Below are 20,976 nucleotides of genomic sequence, written 5' to 3'. Positions count from 1 at the left end.
CTGTCTGTCTGTCTGTCTGTCTGTCTGTCTGTCTGTCTGTCTGTCTGTCTGTCTGTCTGTCTGTCTGTCTGTCTGTCTGTCTGTCTGTCTGTCTGTCTGTCTGTCTATCTATCTATATATATATATATATATATATATATATATATATATATATATATATATATATGTATATATGTATGTATGTCTGTCTGTCTGTCCATAGCATCACTCATTTTGATACGTTTTTGTAATAGACTATACATCCGATTGCGATTTCAAAGTGGCATGAATTACGTCATGGAATTAATTAAAAGGTTATTGAACAAATTGAGGATATTGGTGGGTGATTGTTGTATCAAGTAATCGAGTAATTTGTGTTAGATTCCTGGGGATTAAATCGTATATTCAGAATTCATTGATTATTTGATCAAAGTCTTGGTATGGTTTTCTGTAACGATCATTCATCTTACACGTCAGCTGGTACTGAACATGCAGTACACAGAACAGGAATGAATCAGCACAAATCAACCGCCAAAGAAGGTAACCACCTCTGGTGTATTGTACAGTCAACCACAACGTACATGTATTTAATTGGGACTCATAGCAATGATAGACAGTATAGCGTTTCAATAAAGCCTTAACCTCCCAACATGATCACGTGTATCGTTACAGCCTATGTGCATCATCAACTGAGAGTTTCCATTCTCTTGTTCCAAAGGTCTGCTTAAATATCCGAACGATGATAAAAATACAACATTCATGTTTAAAGCCGTGACATATTCGAAAAAATAATTTGTGAAAAACACTCCCAACGCATTGATCAATATGTGAGATTATAATTAAAATTGCTTTGCTGGCTGTCAATTTCCCAACCTGTGACATGAAAACACTCTTGGCCACATTTTAAACGGTTCTGGTCACATTATATTTTAAAGAAATTCATTTGGTATATTAACTTCATATATTCATATTCCCTGCAGATCCGAGAAATAAGTACACCACAAACCAGTCTACACCTCTACACACCATCTGTTTCCGTCCGCTTGGCTATAGAGAACAAGTTATCTTTAGTTCGATCGGTTGAGCGTCTGACTAGTAAGCCAGGAGTCCTAGGTTCGAATCCTAGCGGAGGAAATGAAATAAAATATTGACTTCTGTTACATTGGCGCCCAATATAGGAACTCGAGAAAAATATTTAGCTATGCCCCGTAAGCATCGCTGTAAACTGTGGAAAACTCGAGGACGGGGTATTTCTTGGAGGGAGAGTATGTAAACCTGGTAAATGCTAGCCACAATATACCGCTCGGCTAGAGAGAACTTCTTTGTAGCTCGATCGGTGGAGCGTCAGACAGGTAAGCCAGAGGCTTCGGGTTAGAATCCTAGCGAAGGCATTGAAATAGATAACGACTTCTATTACAATACGTCTAGCAATGATGTCCTCCAACAAGATGTGAACAGCTTTACTAAATAGATAAACTATGGCAAGGTACAGTAATTATATGAAACACCTTTTCTCTTGGGGATCATTAACTTGTTATTTCCATAATTAGTGTCGACCTCTGACAGACAAGCATAATTTAAAAAATGATATTAATGATAAATACAGTAAGCTATATCCCATGTGAAATGTATGCTGATGCTCTTCTGTATGTGTTGCAGTCCTGTTACCACCAGTCGGTTCTCTCTAAGAAGACATGACTGTTCTCGACCCCATATTGAAATGGCTGGCACAGCTACGCCCATGAAATTGAATACTTTTCCAGTACGTCATGTCGTAAACTGCCTAGGCCGTATTTACCTCAGCTTTATTAAGTAAAAGTTATAATTACGTTCTCCATTCTACTATGTAGAGACTCTCGATTTTATATCAGGAATATTTACTGGAGTGGAAGTGAAATTCGTTGATGCTAAGGTCTAATACGATCAAAAAAACCAAAATACACAATTTATAGAAAATTTAATTCATGAACACATGTTCTGTACCCATGGCCATGTTGTCTTACCGAGACATAATGCAGATTTATCACGTTAGACAACCAAGTTAAATTGAATTTTAGCTTCAAAGTAAATCTAACCAAGAGTCAACCGCATTGCGAAAAAGGAATGCTTTATTGAAACATTTGCTTGGTCGAAGCAGACATTCCGACTACGGATAAGCCTTTACCGCGGTCGACTTGAAAGGAAAATCAAAGCTTAATATTAAGAGACATGCTACGTTATACTTTATTAACATCGATAATATTCTACACCACAAGTCGATCGAAACAAGCATACTACCGTATTCCCTTTCAGATACTCAAGATGGACTCCTTCATGGTGTCTTTCAAGTCTTACTAGACTACATAAGATAGTGAGTAGAGCGAAATCTTGTTACGTCGCATTATGTTTCAGCGTTGATAAAATTCCTTAAAAAGGATTTTGCAGCAAGAAACTGAAGCACACGTCTTCCTTGCTTGATTTAGATGTCAAAACTATACCAAATGACTTTCCAAAAAAGTACGGGGTTGTGTCTTACGAGAGGAATTCCAATAACCAAGTTCTATGCAAACACTTTGAAAATTTCTGAATGCAAAATTGACTAGGTTTGTTTAAAAATAAAAAAAAAAAAACCTTACAGATCGATTATTCAAAGGCAAAATACCAGGTAATCGTGTCTAAGTATAACGAGTTGCAAGTTCATAAGAATACAGACCTTCGCCCTTTATATTGGGTTCCGAAACTTCATCAGAATTAATCTAATATCTAAACACGCATTTATCTGATCTTCTTACATATTGGCAAAGTTGTACTAAAAAGAATTTTGATTGTTTCACTCCATACACGTACCTTATCACAGAGAGATAACAAGCATTGATTAGCTTTGCAGCAGCCATTTGACTGATGCTTGATGATTAACGTGTGTTGAAGGAGAAGTACAATGTATGTACTCGATCCTAGTTTCCAGTTCATTTTTGTTGGTGTTATCATGCTTGTTATCGCCTACTTATCTGGAATATTCATTACATTCTCAAAAAAAAAAAAAAAAAAAAAAAAAAAAAAAAAAAAAAAAAAAAAAAAAAAAAAAAAAAAAAAATTTAATTACAAAAAATAAATAATAATAACAATATCAATAATGATAGAAGAAGGTAATGAAGAGACTATTGTATGGTTCTTTGTGAGAGAGATTCATATAAAAACACCAGAATATTACTGTTAATTCAAATCATAGACACCATTGTAATGTAAAAAAAACTGAAATGACAGAACTTTAAAAAAATCATAATATGGTTGATAAATTAACAATGCGGCAGATTATTATAATACAATAAGAACGTAATTATTATCACAAAGACAGAAAGTCGATAGGACAGAAAAAGCTGTAAAAAACACACACACAGTAGGAATGTAATCAGTTATCACAAAGACAGAAATTCGATCGGCCAGAAAATTTGAAAAAAAGAGGTTATTCTAGTGTTTTAACAAATCTGTTTCCGTAGGTTACTTCAAATAATAAAACGCTGTTTCATACACTCAACGAAGACTTCAAACTCAAAACAAATGCCAACATGTACGTCCCTTGCGTACCGGATACAAAATCTAAAGAAACACAACTTCGCACAACGCTCATAAAAAACTAAACAGATAGCATTTCAACTCCCTCGCATTCTTTAAAATCGATATAACTTGTTGTATGGTAAATGTGAATGTAATAAATAAACAGCTTCAAATTCCTTTTGATCTCTGTCGGTTATTAATATATTATATAACTCGCCCAAACCTTATCGGTATGAGGTGATAATCATACGTTCTTTCACCTGTTGTTACGCGCCGTAGGCGGGCAATTATTGCCAACAGAACTTCTAGATAATGCCTTTGAAAATTTTGACAACCTCCTCTAAATGGAAAAATTGAACATTTTCTAAGTACAAACGTATTGTATACTCAGCAATGACCAAAAACACAAATTTCTGTAGGAAGGAATGCCAACTTCGCGCTTTATAAGGATTTGGTGATATTACCTGTTGAAAAACTGCTATAGAATTGGCCTTTTACTTTGAAGTCTAAGCAAATAAAAAAAACCAACGAAATTATCCATTTGTTACATTGTCACAATAGTAGTAAACGATACAAGTGTAAAATGAATGCCCCGTTCAGCAGATTGCTAAAAGGTTCTGCAAGTTAACACGTCGTTTGCCAAGTGTTAGTGCTCACATTTACGATTGAAGTTCTCCTGAAATTACCAGATATATATAACGCAATTTGTTATACCATAGAGCTTATCACCTCCCCACTTTTGACAGTTATTGCTATAAATTAAAAATTTCCTTTATTTCCTCGAACACAAACAAAACTTTCAATAGGCCTTGGCAGTACTAACGAATCCTAGAAAGACGAAACAGTTGTATGATTTATTTCAGTTCATTATGAAGTTCTGCTGCATCTTACTTTGAATTTGTGTTGAAAAGTGCTATTCACTTGTGTGCCTTTTGTACAATACTTAACATAGCAATTCAAAAGAAACACTCCCTCTTCGAATAAGCATGTGGTTTATCTGCTTAAATTTTTTACTCTTTAATATGGCCTTTTCAATGCTTCCTCTGATAGTGAATTTAAAGACACATTATATGGCCACAGTGATGAATTGCATGTTTGCGTTGGTTACATGCACTTCTCCAAAGAAAACTTTCATATGAAATCATTTTTTTCTTCTTTAATTCATTTTTGATACGAATATTGTATTGCTGCATATTAAATAGAAAGTTCCATTGTTACATGTAATCTCAAAGAATCAATAATATGGAAATTTTCGATTATACTTTTATATAACACACCCGAACATCTATAGAGATGTGTTTCTATGACGTAACTCAAACCTAAAGGCAATGTCACGTACACTTTAAAAACTTTCGATTTACCATTATAGACAGATACATTGTTTTTTTAAAAATAAATATTGATGTTGTATGACCGAAACAACAATACTATCCTTGCCTCATTTACATGAATGATCTAAATGTAGGACTAAGATTGTAGTTGATACAAACTTGGATGACGAATCGTCCATCAGTAACAATACCCTAGGTTTGTCATAATCTTCACACAACATTTTAATTCATTAGGACAATGGTTCGGTTGTCAGAATACACACATGCACTTGATGTTATTCTAAAATCATCCGATTTGTAGAATTACGAAATTTGTGTAATCATGTAGCTGGTGAACCACAATTCACAGCGCAAACGGAAACGAATTTAGGATTCCCTTTATCACATGATCGATTTTTAAGCTATCATGATAGAAAACTGACATTGATATGTTAAAGTGTAGGTTATGTCCGCTTTATATATGTGGTCTCTGTTGTTATGTCACAATGTCATCTGCCATTTCATCATCTAAAGTTACGTCACAATCATCTATATCAATCATGTGTAATACGCAAACACGCGGATTTCATCTTAGTAAATATAAAAACGCTTCTTGCTTTTGAATCTTCTGCACTCGTCTCATTTATAAAATTGTGCAAAAGATATTCAAGTACATTTCAAAACAAAATTAGAATTATATACAGCATACATTAATAATGAATTAAACTGCCTGAGACAGCTGTTTCGTCATTCTAGGACTCGTTAGTGACAGTTGTTTCGTTCTTCTATGAATTGTCAGTGACGCTATACCTTACAGCCGTTTCGTTCTTCTTGCACTCGTCAGTGTTTCTACACAATACATCTGTTTAGTTCTTCTAAGAATCATCAGTGATGCTACCATATACAGCTTTTTTTGTCCTTCTAGAACTCGTCATCATCAGTGATGCTACCATATACAGCTTTTTTGTCCTTCTAGAACTCGTCAGTATCAGTGATGCTGCCATATACAGCTTCTTTGTCCTTCTAGAACTCGTCATCATCAGTGATGCTACCATACACAGCTTTTTTGTCCTTCTAGAACTCTTCATCATCGGTGATGCTACCATACACAGCTTTTTTGTCCTTCTAGAACTCTTCATCATCGGTGATGCTACCATATACAGCTTTTTTGTCCTTCTAGAACTCGTCAGTATCAGTGATGCTACCATATACAGCTTTTTTGTCCTTCTAGAACTCGTCAGTATCAGTGATGCTACAACATACAGCTGTTTCGTCCTTCTAGGACTCCTCATCATCATCAGTGATTCTACACCATACAGCTGTTTCGTACTTCTAGGATTCATCGGTGATGCTACATCATACAACTGATAAAATGTCTGTAGTTATCTATTATTGTTATGAAGTAAAGACATCAGATTAACCTTTGATGTAAGTGCCATAAGAAGCCATGTGTTTTCATAAAATACACTTAAAATCACGATGATTACAGCATAATAACGTGTCTCTTACGTCTGTGGTAATTGTTACTTAACATTATATATTGTATGGGTAAAAAAGGTAAAAAAAAAAAAAGGAGAAGAAAATTATGTTGTAATCTGACAGTAAACGTTTGTCAACGATTCGTTTTCTTTTAATGATTAACTGTTTCCTTAGTTGTTTTACATATATACACGTACAGAATTGATAGACAGGATATCACATACACATCTATCTGGGCTTAGGAAAAACAATAACATCTGTAGTGATCTTTTAACGCACTACAACAAAATGGTTTTACATAAACTTTCTAATTTTCTACATGAACACAAGTTATCATAAGCATTGGTACAAAACCCCTGACCGTATGAAATAAATTCCTATCATCCCTTAAAGCTGTCCTTCTGGGTCTATGTTTCCATATCGATAAAGAAAATCGTCGTACATAAATTCCTCCACGTGCTGTCTGGATCGTTAATTATGAATTGTGCAGGTAATTAACCCCAGTGTGTGTTGCTTTCAGTGTTTGATGCCTTCTCGGGTGATAGTTTTAACCGTGGTACGGAGTCGACTATTGACCAACGCAGCCAGACAGCATCACTTACAGGGAGCTTGTACACTAGAGTTGTAGTCGGTATTACAATAGCATAGAATAAGTTTTTTTTTAGATTATTTTGCCATTTGTGAATTGTCCTGCTCATGACTAACTTGCAGAAACTAATCAAATAAAAAAATACACACTATACAGAACGTATTATGTTTCAGGGGGAAACACTATGTACAAAAAGTGAAACGGATGTTTTTGCCAGAACAATTACGATCTACCGCCGCAAATTTCAAAAGCAAGTAAGGTTATATTTCCATTATAATTCATATGTATTAAAGAAAGCAAAAAATACAAAAAAAAAAAAAAAAAAAAAATCAGTTTCAATTATGTGAACAGTTTGAGTTACATTACTCACTATTCGTGACGTTCGAAATCGAGCGAAACTTCATTTACCTTTGATTAATTTCGCTTTGGTTCTTGACATCAATAAGATAATTGCGTCAGAGCCATTCGGGGTCAATTACGTCACCAACGAGATATATATGTAAATGGGAAAGGAGGGTGACAATTCGGATCTTTCAATGACTATTCAGTGATGTGTTTTTTTCACAAAAGGTACTCTAAGGTCGGCTACATATAGTATGAAAACATGATATTTTGCTTCTGTAGAATCATACGGCTACATATAATATAGAAACATCATATTTTGTTTGTGTATGATCTCAAATTTATCATAAAATTCAAATGAAGTAATAAGTATTAAGAATTAAGTTGAAAAATATTATCAAAATTTGATTGATCACTGTATGGTCTTAATCACCAAAATTTTATTGAGCACAGGTTGGTCTTAATTGGCGGTTTTGTGGGCGGTATAGCGTGGTTAGACGGTGGGATTGACCAATCAAATGTCATATTACATCTCGAAATAACAAGAATTGTTCATCATATTTCTATCAAGTATGTTTTTATATCACAAGATACATATTATAGGAAATGTATTACATGTATCATATTTGGTAACGCATGTTACAGCAAATAAATTGTAGAAGAGACGGCGTTTGTTGCAGTTAATATTACAGATAATTGTTCGCCATACTGTTAGGCAAACAAGTCACCCGACAAAAAACATACTGTATATGTTTTCTTCTGACCAATTTATGATTTAATCGGAAATATATTGATATTATTTCAGCCGTCTCTCACATCTTTTTAGCCGCTAGTGAGGTTCAGAGGTGAAATATACCACACAGAATAGCTAATGAAACATGCATCAGACAAAGTATTGGTCTTTGCCTTGCAGCAGACTCCTCCTTGTTGTGACCTTACCTGGACCTCAGCCTCACACACGAACCCAGGAGTGATCAATTAATTAGATAACTATTGACTGCTGTTTTGATTAAACACACAGTGTAATATAGTGGATTAATATTATTACCACACGTCAGCAGACATATAGTACGAGTTTGTAAAGCTGGAGTTATTGCCGGTTTAGCTTCCCTATATACCTGTGAATGGTTAACACTGATATTTCATTTCGGAACATCTCGCAATCAGCCTCGGACACATGGATAGGTTATCACAAAATTGGTAAGTATTAGGATATAATTTGAATATATTACGTATAATTGAAATTTACAATTCTTTTTTAATTGTATTTGCTCGGAAAGGACATACTATGTACTGGCTATCCGTTCTTGTATTATATATATTTTTATTATCAATAAGAATGACATAAGGAACAAAATGTGCGCGACCTGAAATTCTTGAATGTTTTCATTATAACTTGCGTGATTGTAAGATACTAGATACAAGATAATGATTATAGTAACTTAATAGATTAATTTTGTGTACTACCGAGTCACGGACAGTGTTTTCCTGTTCTTTAAATGTGAATTCAAATATTTCTACTGAACAAAACATATTTGTGTAGCCACATACACTAGTATACGTGAATGGATTATATAAATGGACTCTAATCCATAAACAGATAAATTCACACCAGAAAAATATACTCAACTGATTTTTTTTTTGCTTTTGTTGCGATCTGAAGCGCAGGACTCAATACAACGTATTTAAACATTCATGATACCTGAGCTCATTATTCTCAACCGAGTTGGAAACCTGACAAAATTTTTCTCTGCAATTTATTGTTGTATTTTTAAGTTGAAACTTTTTTCCCCTATTTTTGAAGCCATGTATAAGCTATGTTGTTTAGCGTACCTTTGTGTTTATACTATCTGGAACCATGTGACAGCTTAATACGTTCCATTTGACTGCCAATAACTAACACTGTCTCCTGGCTGCAAGTGAACATTTGAGTTCATTTGGAACAGCTATCAGAGAAGGCATGCAGCAGTAAATGAGTTTTGGACAAGTCTGCTTGGCCTATTAAGCTATTTGATGACTGTTCAATCTACTGTCAACTCGCAGTGTAAGTGTATGTTTTAATTATCCTACAGTTTTTCATGTCGCTGTTCATTGTTCATTTAAGAATTGGTTTTATTATTATAATCATTTTTATCTCTAAATGTATTCACCTTGGGATAACTTCTTATTGCTTGGTTATGTTAGTGCACCAAATAAAATGTTCATGAAAATAAATAGTAATCATTATTATCTACCATATAATTATGTACTTTTTTGTTTTTGTTTTAATAAATACATGTACTTTATACAAATAGATAGAATAGCGCATTAAACTGCCATATTATACCGAAAGCAGAGGATGGCGCCTCTGAGTGTCATTGACGACGACACGACAACAAAAAAAGTTCCAAGAGGAATTTGTTAAACTGATATTTTTCTTTACCATTTACAATTACATAAAGAACCATTATACATTTGTTGACTGGGTTTGAGATCAGCATGTTCAATGTTGAACCAGAGGACTGAATTGTCGACTGAAGGCATCAGTTTGGTCCGATGGTACAACATAACACATGTTGACCGAAAATCCAGTCTTCAGATGTTTTTACTGTCTACCGTTGATGTCTAAGAACACGAATCATTCTAGAGAAATATAAATATTTCAGCAATATCAATTGTATATTTTGAACAACATCAGGAAGTGTGTACTGTCAATTATATTCAATGGAGGGAGTCGAGTAACGACCGGGAGGTACCGAACATTATTGAGCTGTGACGTAAACAGTCAACACCGGTAACCATTGTTCTGGTACAAACATCTGGAATTTCATACTTTATTCATTGTACAGAAAAGTATAGAGAATAAATAATAGATGAAAACCAATACATTCACATATCTGACATGTCTATTCACATTGAACCACGTTTATAAACAATCATCGCACCTTTATAACCGATATGAGCAACGCAACCCCATTTTAAAATATTGATAAATACAAATATTGGGATTGGTAAGTTGCATCTAGGATAATGCGACACAAGTGTAAATAGATATTACATGGATCAGATGTTGTTTATCATTCAGGCTATGTGGCGTTAACGTTTAGAATACATATACTATTTTGATCACAAGGGGGAGGGATGGTATTGTTAGACCATGCTAGGAATTTATTACAGTGTCAATGATTGGTGCCAGACTAGTCTTCGTGAAACGTTGAAATCATGACAGCATTCCTGTTGCACATGTAAACACCCAGTAAAATACATTTAAAATCAACAGCTATATCATATTATCGGCTCTAATGAATTAAATCATCACGGAGCATGCTTATTTATATAAATAGGTTGAAGAATATTTTCTTTAATATTCAACAAGATTACCCATACAAATAATACATATGAGATGGAAAAACAAACTTATACAAGGTGTTTGGGACATGTTTACATTCAAAATGTCTAAAAGGGATTGACCTGCATGTTTAAAACACTGTTTTGTATAAGATAATGCCTTTTTCGTTTTACAGCCACGGCTAAATGCTTCAATACCATAATCAATACATTTTGTATAATGTTTGTAGCATACATAAATTTGGCGTTTCAAAATTTGAAATGAAAAAATCAAATTCTCTGCGAGACCAAGGCATTGGTTTTCCTAAACATTTAAGACTGTGGAGTTTATGGAGTTTTTTTATCGTCAAAAACCACTTATGTGTTCTAGGTAAAATGGATAAGAAATAGTACAGTTTCTAAATGTATGCCCTAATAATCACTAGGGAGTCTTATAAGGCGAGACAGGGACATACAATTTAGCTCATTGTTTGACTCTGATCTAGTATTTTTATGAAAAGATGTCATTCCCTTGTGTGTCCTTTGTTTATGATTTGAATAATTTTGCTTTATAAACAAATTACTATTAATGTGTTGCGTAAATACATACTTCGGCTGAAATCTACAAGGACTGCTTACCTTTAGATGTGTTTAATGGATCTACACGGAACTGGTTTAGTATAATCTTCATTTTATCATTTTTTTCTCATTGTTCTTGTTTAAGATAGCATGATATGGCCTTCAAATTGAATAACATGAAATTATTTTCAATTAGAGAAATGTAAATCCCGCTTCGGTAAGCAGAAGGTAATTTTGAGATCGTATCCTGGTTATATGGTGGTATTTTCTAATTGTTATTGTAATACATTTCAATAAATAAATAAATTACATTTCTGAATAGTGATACGCTATTCCAAGTAAACAAAAAGCTGTCACAATATCAACTAGAAATAGTAATGCATCGTATTTGGTTTGTCAATCAATGTGATATAGAAAGTGATTACTCAGTAAAAGGATTACACAGTACACCATCATAGCATTGTGTGATTAGAACAAGATTGAAAACAAATAAACTACCATGCTAAAGTAGGGATTGATGGTTAAAATATGTTGATAGAAGAGGCCGTAACGTGAACAGCATTAGGTTACAAACATTTGTTCATTAGTCCGATTTTCAGCCACTTCAGAGTACAGATATAGAGAGATTTAGAGAAAATGACAACATGAATGCATAAAAAAATCAATATCATTGTGCTTAACGTTGAATCTTTATTGAAAAATAAATGGTTCTGTTTTCACTCTATTTGCCTGTTAATTAAATGTCTCTTCTTTCAATTCATATGTGGCACTTAACTTTCCTGCAAAACTGAACCAAAGTTTTACCTTTGTCTGTCTACAATCACAGCATAGACTAATCCATGCTGTACCCGAGATCGAATCCAATCGACCCATTATCTCTGTTAATTGATTAAAGACAGTCATTGTCCATCCATTAGTGTAAACAATATAGCTCATTCAGGTTGTAAATGTAAACATTTCCCTTTGTTTGACCAAAGTTAATTTTATCCAATGATTGGCACTGTCGTCCGTTAGGGGCTATATCGATCCGCCATTGAGTGCATACTTTCGTGGATTTAACCACGTTTTGAACCTTTCTCTTGAGGATCGGTGGTTTAAACTGTAAGTAAATCTTTTTTTCCCTTGAAATTTCGTTTTTGTTCTTTGTTTTTTGTTTTTGTTTGTTTTTAAACATTTCCACGCGATTCTATTTGTTTAATTATTAATTTTCTAATAAATTATTTAATTATTCCAGCATAGAACAGATAATGTCACGCTGTAAACCCTCTAATGACGGTACTCGTGAAATTGTCTTTAAGGCAATGATATACACTCTAGTTGCTTGCAATTCTTGATCACAGAAAACAACTTTTATGAAATGGTTTCTTCATATTTGCTTATTAATAAGAAAATAAACGTATTTATCCACGATATTTATTGCTAGTGTTTTGCTATTGTTCGCCGAATTCAGCTCGGCACAATCTTGATTATCCAAAATATGCTTCACATTGTCTTTTTTTGTTGACGCAAATGTGATGCAAGACATCTTCACTAGCATTATAAAGACATAATTCCACAACACTCAGCCTGTTATATCGACTAGATTTTACCTTGGGTTCGCAGACATTACTTAAATATTTACATTTTTGTAATTCCTAAAAATCGACTCCATGCTGTATACTTTCGCATCCAAAAAATGAAGTATTGATACAGGTATCGCTGTGGAACTTTGATTTATCTTTTACGATGATAAAGGTTCTTCTATTTTACTCTTAGGTACGTGTGACAACTACAGACATGTCCGTTCCTGAGGACTTCCGGAATCGCAAGGTTGCCATGGCAGCGCTGTTGTTTGAGGACAAATGTGTAGAAATCAAAAAGGGATATTCGAAGGATTCAGAACCTCAGGTTAACGCTCCAACGGATTCCCTACCAAGATGTGAAACCCCTGGACCCTCAACATCTTCCGCAGTTCCAACATATACACAGAAAGCAGACCGGAAGTCGGACACAAACACCGGATATAATTCTAAGAATGTAAAGCAATGGGTAGCTGACATAGAATTAATGTAATACTTGAAAACATTCCAGTTCAATGAACGAACCATGGCCATTTTATTATTTCATAATGTCTATCTTGCTTTGTATAACAAAGACAGTTTCGTTTCAGTTAGACTTGTGTTCAATTGTTTGCTTTAAGTAATTGAAATAAAACGTTAAAAACGATATCATTCTTTGAAGCATGATATTTAAGGATAAACTTTACCTTTTTCATGCCAACAAGCCATAACACAAAAACAGAGTGTGCTCTACACAAACCGCGGAGCACACTCCGTCATGGATAAAAAAAAACATGATAAAAACAGAGTGTGCTCTACACAAACCGCGGAGCACACTCCGTCATGAATAAAAAAACATGATAAAAACAGAGTGTGCTCTACACAAACCGCGGAGCACACTCCGTCATGGATAAAAAAAAACATGATAAAAACAGAGTGTGCTCTACACAAACCACGGAGCACACTCCGTCATGAATAAAAAAAAACATGATAAAAACAGAGTGTGCTCTACACAAACCACGGAGCACACTCCGTCATGAATAAAAAAACATGATAAAAACAGAGTGTGCTCTACACAAACCACGGAGCACACTCCGTCATGAATAAAAAAAGCATGATAAATATCACAGGTTGTGCTGATTATTTAATCTCAGATATATTCTGTTCTTTGACATCAACCACACATCATTCAGATATAATTAATAAGTCACCAAACCATTTTTACAATATAATATTCAACAATATATTGATCACACTTATGGCACTTTACACATTTTCACAATCAACACATGACAAGACATTCGTTATCGTAATAGTCATTATAAGTTTTCTTCTGTTTGCTTTCAATTTTCTCCGTATTTGTTTCGTAAACCTATTGATGCGGAACACTTTTGTTCTGGTATAGATAATGTGTACTTATTTGATGCAGCAATCGGTCATACACGAAGACTTATATTTAAAACGCATGTGAAATATTCTATAATATCATTTAATGACTTTCAACGTTAACATATATCTTCTAATTAAGTTGCATGCACATAATATACATTCTGTAATCCATATGTAAACGTCATGACGGTAAGGTATATCTTACATTTTCATGGCTTGTATATACAATCCGATATATAAGTTGAGAAATGAATGTCTGGCAGAGCTGAAACATTGTCCTTGATTTTAAATATTTAGTTGCCTTCCTCAGTGAAATAAACGCACAAATTTTAAGGAGCTTTCAACGTAATAAGATCTGACAAAATATTTACAGACGAAGGAATCAAAATTGATATTGTGCTTTGTACTGGTAATATGAGGATATGTGAATATGTGGCAGTACAACGAATATATTCAAGACACAAACCGGAAACATTTTCCTTTGATATTGTCACGCTAATGACCACGTGTATCCCTTCGATAAATTGACAGATGACTTCAAATAAACGATGTAATAATTGTTGGAGATGACTTCAATTGAACCAACATGGCTTGGACGGATCAATGGTAAATACAGGGTGTCTTATCAAGTTGGACAAATCGATAGTGCCTTGTTTTAGTTGGACAAATCGATAGTGCCTTGTTTTAGTTGGACAAATCGATAGTGCCTTGTTTCAGTTGGACAAATCGATAGTGCCTTGTTTCAGTTGGACGAAAAACAATATATTCAGGTTCTCTTACTTTAGTTGGTGTGCTCAGTTGTTGGACTTCAGTTGGACAGATACAAAATAGATATGTCGGATCTTACTTAAATTTTGGACGGATTAGTGGCAAAAACTGGTTGTGTGTGACTTATGTTGAACGGATCAGTAGTAAAAACTGGTTGTGTGTGACTTGTGTTGGACGGATCAGTAGTAAAAACTGGTTGTGTGTGACTTGTGTTGGACGGATCAGTAGTAAAAACTGGTTGTGTGTGACTTGTGTTGGACGGATCAGTAGTAAAAACTGGTTGTGTGTGACTTGTGTTGGACGGATCAGTAGTAAAAACTGGTTGTGTGTGACTTGTGTTGGACGGATCAGTAGTAAAAACTGGTTGTGTGTGACTTGTATTGGACGGATCAGTAATAAAAACTGGTTGTGTGTGACGTGTGTTGAACAAATAGTAAAAACTGGTTGTGTGTGACTTGTGTTGGACAAATAGTATAAACTGGTTGTGTGTGACGTGTGTTGAACAAATAGTAAAAACTGGTTGTGTGTGACTTGTGTTGGACGGATCAGAAGTAAAAACTGGTTGTGTGTGACTTGTGTTGAACAAATAGTAAAAACTGGTTGTGTGTGACTTGTGTAGGACGGATCAACACTAGAGACATTATGTCAGTAGGACGCACAGCTAAGTTGAAAGGTCATCAGGGGTCCCATCAAGGCCATAATGAAAGGTCATCTGAGATCACATTTTGTTATAACGAGCAATTATGTATTCACAGTCTGGACAGATATGAAGAATATCCTTTGTCTCCTTTACAAAAAACGGTACCAGACAGCATCCTAAAATACCTCTGAAAGTAGAAAATATGTCTGACCAATTCTATACAACAAATATCACAGATACAGTCTATTACAACATTTATCATAAAGATCTTCTACATCATGTATGTTATACGTTTTACAATCTGATTATTTTACCTTTCATAACCTGATTACTTTATCTTTCACAACCTGATTACTTTATCTTTCACAACCTGATTACTTTATCTTTCACAACCTGATTACTTTATCTTTTACAACCTGATTACTTTATCTTTTACAACCTGATTACTTTATCTTTTACAACATGTTTTCTTTATTTTTTTACAACCTGATTACTTTATCTTTCACAACCTGATTACTTTATCTTTTACAACCTGATTACTTTATCTTTCACAACCTGATTACTTTACTTTATCTTTTACAACCTGATTACTTTATCTTTTACAACCTGATTACTTTATCTTTTACAACATGTTTTCTTTATTTTTTTACAACCTGATTACTTTATCTTTCACAACCTGATTACTTTATCTTTAACAACCTGATTGATTTATCTTTAACAACCTGATATCTTCATCTTTTACAACCTGGTTAATTTATTTTTCATAACATGTCCACTTTATTCTTGAAAAAAAAATAGGGAAAACACTGCAATTGGCATAAATTGATTTTTTTTTTGCTATCAATGTAATAACGTCCAATATATATTTTATTGTTGCGGCACACGTGTAATATGACGGTGGAACTGTGATTGGCTGGAGACTCCTACTATTGACATTATGACATCATAACTGTATGACGTCATATGCAATAAAATGTCACAAAAGAAAGAAACTATCGAGTGAGAACAATGCCGTTTTACTTTACATATTGTAAAGTTTATTAAAACTCGTTTTTAGGAGAGGCTGGGTGATACGATTATTTTGGATTCGTTTCTTGAATCCCAAATGCGTGCAAACTCGTGTAAGATCCGCCATTATCCCCAGATTTCGTCTAAACACCACACGTTATGAGCCCATGTCCTGTACCGATTTCTGTCTTTGCAATCAAGAGTTGTGACGTTAAAATGAATTTTCCTTTACTTGTTTCGTTCATCACTTCGAAATGGAAATGGATTTTCCATAGTCGCCCTCTTAATACCTTTGTAATTTCAGTTACGCAGATGGAGATATGAGAAACACTTTTTCCACGCTTGTCTTATGACAAAGAACATATGTACACTGGTATCATGGAAGCGAGATACACAGTTACCATGACTACATGTGTATACAGAGATAATGATGACAAGTCTTTCATACTGGAAGAGAAACGAGTGACAATGCTTCTGTATACAGTCGACAGAAGTAAGGATCACTCAGCCCTCGAGGAATGTTTTTTTTTTTTTTATTACATAAATATGGGTCATCATGGGGTATTTTACAGATATCTGGCAAGGCTTAGATTTACATTGATATATTTTGTACTTTGAGTTATCGTCGACATTGCTTTATCTTGACTCAATGCATTGCAAACAGTTGTATGATGGAGTTTCATTCATAATTTCAGCACAACATCTCTATTCTAAACTTGTATTGAACAATCCTTATACACACGAACATACCGAAGGCTTGTTTAGGTGTTCTAACATCACAATAATCTAAATTAATTTTGCGATATTCGGTCGTTTGATTCTGATAGTATGGGAAATCTTACTCCGTGTACATTCAGGTTAAGTGGACTTATTTTTTTGTTATATTAGGTAATTTGACCCGTTGTATGAATCTGTGTTTAGTGGACATTTTTATACTTAAATGTGTAGTGTATTATGACATATGACATTATGACTATGACATATTAGATGAATATGTCATAGCTATTTTGTATCTTTTACTAAAATGGCTATCTCTGTTTTTTTTGTTTTTTTTTTTGTTTTAGGTTTTTTTTTCATTTTTCAAAGAAATGATTATTCTGTAAATTATTTTGTTGAGAAAGTCATAAAGAAAACATTTGATATGCAAACTTGTACATTCAAGAAAGCAAGACCTGACTTCTATACTTACCCGCCAAGAGCACAGATAAAACACATACTCCACGTAAAATTTCCACTGGCATACTTTATCTTTGTCAGGCAATCACTGCCGCATTCAGAACATTTTGTATGTACGGTGAAATCTTCGAACACTACCGGCTGCGGTGGCACTGGCTGAGTTTCAACTGCTGAAGTCGGGGGTACTTCTGTAACTAATCCCCGGTTATTTAGAATTAACTCGTGCTTCATCAATATTTTCTATAGATTTATTTCAATCCTTAACTGGCTATAGATCTGTATGAGGTGAAAATAGGCGACAGGATGATATCAAAACCGAAAGAAAAAGAAAAACCAGATGATAACTGATTAGCTACAATTGTATGAAAACTAAAACGGCGAAAGGGAGACAACTGCAAAAAGACAAAAACACTGGCAAAAAAAAAAATAATTTATTTTTCAAAGTAATCTTATCGCGATATCTTAGATCACTTCAGACTTCTGGATTTGTCTTTTTTCTAATTCTTTCTAATTTTTTTATAATTTCGTGGACGCTATACTGCATGTCTTCGGTTGACCATAAAGAAACGTCAAGTGAATTAATTTTGAAAGGTAACGCCAATGATTCGTTAAACAAACAGGCCTGGATCATCGCCGTCCTTATAATTTAAAATCTAGTTGTCCAATACTACATTATAAATAAAACAGTTTTCATATATCTATATCATATTGTCAATATCCTACCATTTATCTTATCACCTAATACATATTAGCATACTGAACATGTAAACTTATAGATATTTAAGATGTTAAATGAGATTTAACTTTAAATGGGATTGTATGAAATTAATCGTAGAAGTTTTATATTGTAATCCTTATCTGATTTCCTGATATAATTATCGTCATTACATATCCCACAAACAACAGCTTCGTAACCTACAATAAACCATGAATTAACCGATCTTAACTATATAACCAATTATAACTTCATAACCAATCACCACCATGGCTACATGTAATGTAGTTGTAATACCATATAACTCCACGACCTACAAATTGAAAACTGCTGATATTGGTTTAAACACAGACGTCAGTCAGTTGTAACACCAGGCCCCACTTGTATAAAACATCTCAACTTGAGATTTCCTCAAGTCGAGATTTTCCTCAGCTAATATCTCCTTGAAAATATCTTGTATGAAAATTCCTGAAGGAATTTCAGGACATCCTAGCCGATGCCTTCCTCCTATTCCTTGAGAAAATTTTATACAGGCCGTTTTTGAGGAGATATCAGCTGAGGAAAATCTCGACTTGAGGAAATCTCAAGTTGAGATGTTTTATACAAGTGGGGCCAGTACACACAGGTGTCTACTCGGAATGGTTTTAAGCTGGTCTAAGGAAACTTCATTTTATCACAATGTCAAATTAGTAATTCAAATCTTTCCTTATCATTGTTACACGCAATAAAGACAATTTTAAAAAATGTGAATATTGTTAAAGCAAAACTTCCAATGAAAGACATATGAAAAGAAGTGAGAAATTCTTTACAACTATAAGGTGTACACAAATAATTAAGCTGACCATGTAGAACACAGTGTGGCATGTTTTGTGTCATTGACGGTCTGTTGCATTTTAAACTTCCTGGTTGTAGTAATGATTTGATCATAATGGTGTTTATTACTCTACTTGAATGCTGTGATATCTGTTATTCATATGTCGGGTGGCGTCGGCATTTAATGGTTATATAAAGCGTATTTAGTAAAAAAAAAAAAAAAAAAGATATATATATAATATATATATAAAGGCACTCCTGAAACGTCCTTGGATTTATCGAAAAATCGATTGATAGCATTCTTGATATATTTCAGCTCAGCGATTTATTCACGCCCAAATGACCAAAAACATACAGGGACTGTTTAAGAATCTAATTAGATCTCTGGCAATATTGTTGATACCATGGATCTTCATGATGGTTTTAAATGATAATCACTACCTAGCAAAAATTAAGCAAAACATACTTTCGCTAATTAGGTAATTAACAGAGAGTATGTGCCGTGGTTTCCAACCAATAAACGATATATGATAAGTAAAAATGTGTTGCGTTTACAAGATAATTAATTAGAAAGACGCTGTAATGTATCACATAAACAACAACAAGGTGACTCATGAATTTCACACATTACCTTGACCGATATTTTCCTTGTGGAAGTTTTTGAGAGTGTTATACTCTCCTAACATAGATACCTTTAGAGTGCTGCTCGCCGCCTCGGGGTCTGTTGGCTACCCTCTTAGATTTGGTCGCCATAATTTATACCTTCAGTGTACGTCCATCGCGCGTCCCTCGTTACGTAACTAGTATGTAGGGACTGTTTTGTGTTTATCGAGTTGGTTTTACCTAATAAAGTATCGAACACCCCGTGATAGGTAAGGTGTATTTAAAGGAATACCTGCAGTCCGGCGGGCTATGTAAACTAACTGACAGATACCAAACCGGTACACAGAAAGGTTTGTATATAATAGGCATACGATAATCAATTTGCCATGTGTGTTTCGTGTAATAAAGAGCAGAACTGTTGTATGGGTTCCTTCGGTGTTTTAAATTGATAGTTTCGAAAAGAAGGCAGGCGTCTTCACAGCCAGTGTCTTCGGTTTAAACTGACTGTACATACCTAATTTGGGGTCATATTGTGACAATAGATTGTCCCTACCAACATACAGAAGATATTTTATATCGTGAATGTTCATACCGAACAAAAAAAGAAAACAACATGTTTGTTAACATAATTTTAATTCAAACTCAACTTCAATGAACTATGACTAGATATGAACAAAAGGCATGATTACATGGAGGCTTCTGAAAAAGAACAGGGAGAAGAAGGTCATATGTTCCGGAAGAGTAAGCGTCTTTTGCTACAGTGATGACAGTCGCCCTGTAAATCTTGGTCAATCCAAGTGAGAAAAGCCAAGTTAACAACAACGGCAGCATCAGGCATAATAATGAACATCAAACACCTCCAGCTTCACATCGCATGAAAAGTATTTCTCATTTAGCTAATTATGACGATCGTAAATTCTTTCCATAATCTCAATCAATCTTTATCTCTCAAAAGCTTGATTTAGTTGCCAACATCTTGCACGGAAATCGCGATATCAGGAGCATACCGTTGAATATCGTATCAACTGCAACATGTAAATATACATATAGATTGGGGTGCGGGTTGGTTGCTATCCAATAATGGAAAATTCAGAATATGGAAACTAAAAATCGTCAAACTTATCATACATTTGATCTCATGTTATTTAATGACAATGCGCCGTTAGTATACTTAAATGTGAAATTAAAGGACCCAGCAAGGTTTTAAT

This window comes from Ylistrum balloti, unplaced genomic scaffold (assembly GCF_031769215.1).
Source record: "Ylistrum balloti isolate Yb309-2 unplaced genomic scaffold, AGI_CSIRO_Ybal_v1 Utg370742, whole genome shotgun sequence".
NCBI classification, from domain to species: Eukaryota; Metazoa; Mollusca; class Bivalvia; order Pectinida; family Pectinidae; genus Ylistrum; species Ylistrum balloti.
This window is presented reverse-complemented; position numbering follows the sequence as displayed.